The sequence below is a fragment of the Heloderma suspectum genome, chromosome 1, assembly GCF_057233095.1.
Source record: "Heloderma suspectum isolate Gila_16-S chromosome 1, 16-S_ref, whole genome shotgun sequence".
Taxonomy (NCBI): domain Eukaryota; kingdom Metazoa; phylum Chordata; class Lepidosauria; order Squamata; family Helodermatidae; genus Heloderma; species Heloderma suspectum.
In genome coordinates this window covers 17,894,432-17,903,169 of record NC_139458.1, presented here as the reverse complement: position 1 = coordinate 17,903,169, position 8,738 = coordinate 17,894,432, and the positions used below count along the sequence as shown (strand labels likewise).

The 8,738-nt window shown below is 43.8% G+C and overlaps 1 long non-coding RNA gene across 1 annotated transcript; it reads right to left on the bottom strand.

Annotated features, from left to right (window-relative positions):
- Positions 1-1,696: 1,696 nt before the first annotated feature.
- LOC146356965 (uncharacterized) lies at positions 1,697-3,358 on the bottom strand. Its single transcript, XR_014788174.1, has 3 exons — positions 3,242-3,358; positions 2,713-2,811; positions 1,697-2,629 (listed from the first exon to the last, which is right to left on the bottom strand). It is a non-coding gene; the product is annotated as an uncharacterized LOC146356965 (long non-coding RNA).
- Positions 3,359-8,738: the final 5,380 nt, after the last annotated feature.

The window sequence follows — 8,738 nt, the reverse complement described above, 5'->3', positions numbered from 1 at the left end:
AGCAAGTAAATTAGCGTGGATTATGTTATGGTTTAAAGAAGGACAAGAAAAACATTTCTACCCAGCAGAAAGAATAGGAGCTAAGGTCAACCCTGTAAGTTTATTGGGCCGATTGGTTTATTGGGGCTTCAAAAGAAAAGAAATGTACTATGATGGATCTAATTTTATAATTAATCCTTCTTTGGAAATATGGGATAAGTATAAAGTAAAATGAGCTCCCAGTATCTCTCTGACTGCATCAGTAATTAATGATGGGAATTTTAATTTAGATGGACAGTTCAGAAAATTTCAGTTGCAGAAATGGAAAAAGATAGCTAAATATCAAGATCTAATTAAAGTTAACATTATAATGTCATATGAGCAAGTAAGTGAAACAATGCAACCAAGGCCACCCTTTTCTCAATATATTGAAATAAAATCTTTTCTTTTGAAACAGAAATGAGAATATGAGTTAAAGAGGGAGAAAACAGAATTTGAAAAATTAGTTGGAGCAGGTGAGGAAAAGTTGTTAGGTTCATTATGTGAGATATTATTGAATAGCCAGAAGGCAGATGAAAATGCTTTTGTGAAGAGGCAGAGTCAAGACTCACAAAAAGGAATAATAGATGTGTGGAACTTTTTACACACTTGAAGGTTAATTTTTTTTTTCCTGTGGCGATTCAGTATAGGGAAAATTGTTTCAGCTGGCTGGGGAAAGCTGGGAGATGTAGGACTTTTTTTCTGTCTAAACATACATAGGATTGTGCTCTAAAATATTTTGTCTTATACTAGAAAGGAATCCATTGGTGTGCGTTCTGTTTGAGAAACAAATCCTGGGTTTATACGTTCTTATAATAGCTAGAATAATATATGCAAAAACTTTGAAAAGTAATCAAAGTCCTTTAGGGCTAAAATTTGGGATCAGGTAGAAATAATTATTCCAAAACAATTATGAGGTTAAAATTAGGCTTTAAAGAAATAGAAATGGAGCTATTATGAAAGTGGAATGACTGAGAAATTAGACTGTAATAATAATAATAATAGATAATGATATTTCGCATATGGAAAGTATTGAATGAATGTAAAAGTATTAGAGATACTTAAAAATTTTATACATTTAATGATGTCTAAATTATACAAATGCAAAATAGTTTTTGTGTGTATAAATACTGTTATATGTCATTTAACTTTGTGCATATATGAAGCACTTTATTTTAAAAATAATCATAGACTTTTTAGAGTTGGAAGGGATCTTAGAGGTCATCTAGTCCCACTCCCTGCTCAATGCAGGATCTACAATGCAGGATGCAAGTACAGCAGCCCTGACATCCTGGCCTCTGCTTACATACATCCAGCAAAGGAGAGGCCTCCATCTCCTGAGGCAGTCTGTCCGTCCCACTGCTGAGCACTTGTATCGTCAGGAAACTCTTCCTAATGTGTAATCTACATCATTTTTCTTGTAATTTTAATCCACTGCTTCAGGTCCTCTGGAGCATCAGAAAACAAATTTGCTCCAGCATCTATGCAAGGGACTTTCAAATAATTGAAGATAGCTATCATATCACCTATTACACGTTTCTTCTCCAAGCTAAAATGTACCCACTTCCTTCTACCTTTCCTTATAGGACTTGGTCTCCGGGCCTCTCACCATCTTTGTCACATCCTCCAGTGTCACGTGCCTGGCCTTGGGTCTCTTTTTGATCAGAGAAATCAAGGTGCAAATCAGTTGCTTTTATTATGCAAACAACAGTTAGATCAGCAGTGCTTCAGGTTACAATTGAAATCCACAAACAGCCCTGAAGTATTAAGTCTGTAGACAGCTTTGCAGAATACGCGGCAACTTAGGCTCCAAGCAACCACCTTTGGCTAATGTGCTATGTTAGATAGTTGCCAAGAAAACTGGTGCTGGCTGTCTCTTCAGCAACTTTAGCAGCTGGTTAAGCCGCTCCCAGGGGGACCGTCTCCGCACAGCCAGCCTTTTGGAACGCCTCCCAAATTGACATCGACATCTCACCCTGGGATCTTGTATTTCTAACTCCTGCTCCTCCTGTTCCTCCAGCTCTGGCAATCCCACCGGTGAAGAGGGCCCTGGCTGGCTGCTTTCCAACTGATTTAGCTTGCACCTGGACAGCCTCCCCTCTGGGACTGTTAGTCTCCCGCAATCTTGGCGCTTCCCCAAACCCTTCCGCCTCCTCCCCCTCTGGCTCGAAATCGCTCGTGTCTTTTTGACATGCCTCTGCAGGGGTGCTGAGCCCAGTCCCTACATCCAGACATGTTCCAGTTTGTCGGCGTAGTGCTCCAGGCGAGGACTTGGCCAAAGGAGGGCAGAGCAGCGCCGTTCCTTCTCATGGTCTGGACACTCTGCTCTGTGAATGCAGCCTGAGGGATCATCACTTTCTTAGCAGCTGTGTTGCACTGCTGGCTTGTGTTCAGTTTTCATCACCTGGGCCCTTTTCACACGTACTGCTGTCAAGCCAGGTCTCCACCATAAGCCTTTTATTTTTTGAACCCATGTGCTGGAATGCTACTGTGATCTCGGTTGAATGGTCCGTCGTGTCGGTTTCGGCCCGGCGTTCCAACCCAGCAAGATCGTTCTGAATCTCGCTTCTGCCTTCTGTGATGTCAGCTCTCCCTCCCAGCTTTGTGTCATCTGCAAATTCGATAAGCATCCCCAGTAATCATAACTTTCTTAATGAGAGAAGTTATTAGCCTTATTCACACTGCCAAGCATACCTTCCAGTGAACCTAGAGAGGTAGGGAAGGGCCCGTGGTGTAATCCGCTTGCACCTCTGTGTGTCCAGTATACACCGGGGCTCCCCGACCTTTTTGGACCTGTGGGCACATTTGAGAATTTGAGAAACTGCTGTGGGCACCACCACAAAATACCTCATCAGCGGATCGCTGCTTTGGCCTCTCCCTGTGGCATCTATGGATCTTAGGCTGCATCTTATTCAGCAAAAACTTTTGTTTTGAGTCTGTCGGGCACCACAACATCTCTTTAGTGAGGGATTGCCTAATTCGGCTCATTGCTGGCGGTGCAATGCAGCGAGAGTGCAACGTGCCCCTTGCTTCGTCCAGAAGCCCTCAATTTGTTTAGTCGCAAGGGCAGGCCTTCCAGATGTTTTGGATTACAACCCCCATAAGCCCCAGCCAGCATGGCCAATGCCAGGGATTCTGGGAGCTGTAGTCCAAAGCACCTGGAGGGTACCAGGTTGCCTACGCCTGTAGATCTAGTGCCACCACCACAAGGTTTGCAACTCACTTTCTGCCCTGAGTCACGAACTGCGAATCTTGCAGCCCAGCTAGGAGCTGTCGACTCTGCGTCATCACAAACCAGGGGAGGGAGCTGGAGGCATTTCAGGCCTGGGCAACTTTCCCTGAGCCTGGACGTCAGGTGATGCAAAAGAGCCAATCCCAGCCCACTTCCTGCCATATTGCTCCAGGGTTTGCTGTTCTCCCTAATAAGGAGAGCGATCAGGCTGCTGCTTGTTCCGTGTGTGACGACCAGAGTGACTCTTGCTTCCTGCCGTTCGTCTCCCTCCCCCTGGCTGTGTCATCACTCTCCCATGCGGCTTTGGTTTGGCCTCCCTCTGCTTTAGAGTGACCTCATGCAGCTTGTCCCAGCGCACCACGTGCACCGCTGTGACGATCTGGAGATTGGAGGGCTTCACGACTTCTCATAGGAGAGCCGCCAGGGCTCCTTCGCTCAGCATGCCATGCTGTGAGCTTTTTGAACCAGGCAGGGAGGAACCTCACTAAGTCTGCAAAGCACCTCTTCCTCATGGTCACAAGACAGGGCCTTATCCACCCCGCTTGCCAGCATCCTTTCTCTCTTCCTCTCAGTCTGCTCCTGTGGCTTGTTCTGACAACATCCAATCTACCTGGTGACGTTTCAGCTGAGCGTAACGAAAGGTCTTCGTGGCAGGCTGGTTCTTTGAGATTTTTCTTTTCTAATGGGCCAGCGTTGCAGTCTGCACTTTTTTGTACACGTAATCTTTTGGCTGCCGCTGTGGTGTAATGGCTAGACCTGCCTTCCCCAACCGGATGCCCTCCAGATGTTTTGGACCTCAACTCCCGTCAGTTCCAGCCAGCATGACCTACAGTCAGGAACCCTGGGAGTTGTAGTCCAAAACAGCTGGAGCGCACCAGGTTGGGGAAGGCTGGCTTAGGGCACAATCCTATGCATGTTTAGACAGAAAAATGTCCTACAGCTTTGCTGGCTGGGGAATGATGGGAGCTGTAGGACTTTGTTGTTGTTGTTGTCTAAACATGCATAGGATTGAGCCCTTAGTGTGTCAGACAAAGAAGAAAGACATCCGAGTTCAAATCCCCATCCGTCTGTGAAGCTTATTGGGTGAATCTGTGGCTCTCTCTCAGTCTACCTGTAACACACTGATGGGGAACCTCAGACCCACGGAGGTTCCCCACCTGGCATGACTTATTTCCCTGGCCCCAACCCATCTCCAATCAGTAGCTGAGAAATTCCATGCTATTTCAGAAACTCAGCCTAACTCTCCCCAGTATCTGGATACATCTAGCATTCCTATATAGAAATGTGATGGACTGCTAGTATTTTGGAAGTTATATTTATAATAAGGTTTTAAAAAAACGTATTATGGATGGAGTTGGTCCCTATTTCTTGTGAAGGCAGATTGTGACTGCGAAAGTATCAGTCCACCTGACCTAAACAAGTGCTTACAAAGAGAAGCAACAAGATGCATTTTAAAAGCGCCTTGATTTTTTTTTTAAACATAGAAATGTAATTCATGGTGGTGCAGTTTTGAATGCTATACTCCTGAAAAATAGGGAAATTGCTGTGTAGGAGAAGACATGATCCTTAGCTATTCATCACCAGTTTTTCCATGTTGCACCCAATAATTAAAATATATGTATAACGATGAGATTAGGTACTGTCATGATTATGCTATGCCAGGTCAGTGTGCATTTTGCCCCACTAACAAGGTGAATAGCTAGCTAAAAGTTTAATTTTCTTTCCTCCAATGTGTGTATGTATGTATGTTGCTGAAATAAGCTAGCTTTTAGTGCCCTCTAGTGACTATAAGCATTGCGGCTGAAATGGGTGGCTACCAAGTTTCATCTTCCCTTTTGGCAGAGGTATCCAAACACCATCTTACAGTTAAGTCCAGAATTAGCTGCTGGGCAAGCGGAGAAGTCTGTTGAAGACTCCTGGTCTCAGGGGCCACATGTAGGCTAGGGATGGGGCAGAAATTTGTTCCATTTGCATTTTAATATGAACTTACCTAATTTTACACTTTTACCAATACATAAATTGAAACTCAGTTATCTTTCAAAATTTGCACTTCTCTAAATTTTGCAGTGCAGTTCTCCAGTCAAGCAATGCATATAAAAATACGTACATTTGGAAAGTGTGCACACAAAAATGTGTATATTAATAAAAATAGCAAACAAAAATGTATTAGGGAATATTGCTTGCAAAATGCGTATATTAGACAAAACCGCATACGAAAATGCATATATTAGACAAAAATGCATAGAAAAATACATGTATTAGGGGAATCCACACAAAAATGTGTACAAAATTTTGTGTGAACATTTAAAAATAGAATCCTCAGATTGATGTGGAAATGAGACAAATGGAACATAAAAACATAATAAGAGCCATGCTGGATCAGACTGAGGGTCCATCTAGTCCAACATTCTGTTCACACAGTGGCCAACATCTGCCCACAGGAAACCCACAAGCAAGACATGAGTGCAAAGCACCTTCCTGCCCATGTTCCCCAGCAACTGGTGTACATAGGCATGCTGCCCTGATACTGGAGGTAGCATAGAGCCATCAGGACTACTAGCCACCAATAGCTTTATCCTCCATGAGTTTGTCGAATCCCCCTTTTAAGCCATCCAAAGTGGTGGCCATCGCTACATCTTGTGGAAGTGAATTCCATAGTTTAACTCTGTGCTGTGTGAAGAAGTCCTTCCTTTTATCTGTCCTGAATCTCCCACCGATCAGTCTAATGGGAAGACTCAGGGTTGTAGTATTATGAAAAATGTCTCCCTATCCACTTTCTTCCCCCTTCATGGATCACTGCCTTGTTGTGGCAAAGGGGCTTGCATAACTCAGTGAAGCCATAAGCTATGCCGTGCAGGGCCACCCAAGACGGACAGGTCATGGCGGAGAGTTCTGACAAAATGTGGTCCACTGGAGAAGGAAATGGCAACCCACTCCAGTATTCTTGCCAAGAAAACCCCATGGAACGTATCACAAGGCTAAAAGATATGTCGCCGGAAGATGAGCCCCTCAGGTCAGAAGGTGTCCAATATACTACTGGGGAAGAGCAGAGGGAATTTCCAAGTAGCGCCAGAAAGAGTGAAGCGGCTGGGCCAAAGCCGAAAGGACACTCAGCTGTGGATGTGTCTGGTGGTGAAAAGAAAGTCCGATGCTTTAAAGAACAATATTGTTTAGGAACCTGGAATGTAAGATCAATGAATCAAGGTAAGCTGGAGGTGGTGAAACATGAGATGGCAAGATTGAACATCGACATCTTGGGAATCAGCAAACTAAAATGGACAAGCATGGGCGAATTTAATTCAGGTGACCATTATATCTACTACTGTGGGCAAGAATCCCTTAGAAGAAATGGAGTAGCACTCATAGTCAATAAAAGGGTAGGAAAAGCAGTTGTGGTTGCTGTTGTTCAGTCGTTAAGTCATGTCCAACTCTTCGTGACCCCATGGGGTACAATCTCAAAAACGATAGAATGATCTCAGTATGAATCCAAGGCAAACCATTCAACATCACAGTAATTCAAGTCTATGCCCTAATCACTGAGGCCGAAAAGCTGAGGTTGATCAGTTCTATGAAGACCTACAACACCTTCTAGAACTAACACCAAAAAAAGATGTCCTTTTCATCATAGGGGATTGGAATGCTAAAGTAGGAAGCCAAGAAATAACTGGGACAACAGGCAAGCATGGCCTTAGTGTACAAAATGAAGCAGGACAAAGGCTAATAGAGTTTTGCCAAGAGAACACGCTGATCATAGCAAACACTCTTTTCCAACAGCACAAGAGGCGACTCTACACATGGACATCACCAGATGGTCAATATCGAAATCAGATTGATTATGTACTTTGCAGCCAAAGATGGAGAAGCTCTATACAGTCAGTATAAACAAGACCTGGAGCTGACTGTGGCTCAGATCATGAGCTTCTTGCTGCAAAATTTCGGCTTAAATTGAGGAACGTAGGGGAAAACCACTAAACCATTCAGGTATGACCTAAATCATATCCCTTATGAATATACAGTGGAGGTGAGGAATAGATTTAAGGGATTAGACCTGATAGAGTGCCTGAGGAACTATGGACGGAAGTCTGTAACATTGTTCAGGAGGCAGCAACTAAAACCATCCCAAAGAAGAAGAAATGCAAGAAAGCAAAGTGGCTGTCTGATGAGGCTTTACAAGTAGCTGAGGAAAGAAGGGAAGCAAAAAGCAAGGGAGAAAGGGGAAGATATATCCAACTGAATGCAGATTTCCAGAGAATAGCAAGGAGAGACAAGAAGGCCTTCTTAAATGAACAATGCAAAGAAATGGAGGAAAACAACAGAATGGGAAAGACTATAGATCTCTTCAAGAAAATTGGAGATATCAAGGGAACGTTTTGTGCAAAGACGGGCATGATAAAGGACAAAGAAGGCAGGGACCTCACAGAAGCAGATGAGATTAAGAAGAGGTGGCAAGAATACACAGAAGAGCTATACAGGAAAGACCTGAATGTCCCCGATAGCCATGATAGTGCGGTCACTGAACTTGAGCTGGACATCCCAGAGAGTGAAGTCAAGTGGGCCTTAGGAAGCATTACTATGATGCTGTTAATGTGCTACACTCAATATGCCAACAAATTTGGAACACTCAACAGTGGTCACAAGACTGGAAAAGGTCAGTTTGCATTCCAATTCCAAAGAAGGACAATGCCAAAGAGTGTTCAAACTACCATACAATTGCGCTCATTTCACATGCCAGCAAGGTGATGCTCAAATCCTACAAGCTAGGCTTCAGCAGTATGTGAACTGAGAACTACCGGAAGTACAAGCTGGGTTTCGAAGAGGCAGAGGAACTAGAGATCAAATCACCAACATTCGCTGGATCATGGAGAAAGCAAGAGAATTCCTGAAAAACGTCTATTTCTGCTTCATTGACTATGCTAAAGCCTTTGATTGTGTGGATCACAACAAACTGTGGCAAATTCTGAAAGAGATGGGAGTATCAGACTACCTTACCTATCTCCTGAGAAACCTGTACGAGGGTCAAGAAGCAACAGTAAGAACCAGACATGGAACAACCGATTGGTTCCAAATTGGGAAAGGAGTACGACAAGGCTGTATATTGTCACCCTGCTTATTTAACTTATATGCAGAGTACATCATGAGAAATGCTGGGCTGGATGAATCACAGGTTGGAATTAAGATTGCTGGGAGAATTATCAACAACCTCAGATACGCAGACGATACCACCCTAGTGGCAGAAAGCGAAGAGGATCTAAAGAGCCTCTTGTTGAGGGTGAAAGTGGAGAGTGCAAAAGCTGGTTTGAAACTCAGCATTAAAAAAACGAAGATCATGGCATCTGGCCCCATCACTTCCTGGCATATAGAAGGGGAAGAAATGGAAGCAGTGACAGATGTTATTTTCTTGGGCTCCAAGATCACCGCAGACGGTGACTGTAGCCATGAAATTAAAAGACGCTTTCTCCTTGGGAGGAAAGCTATGGCAAACCTAGAC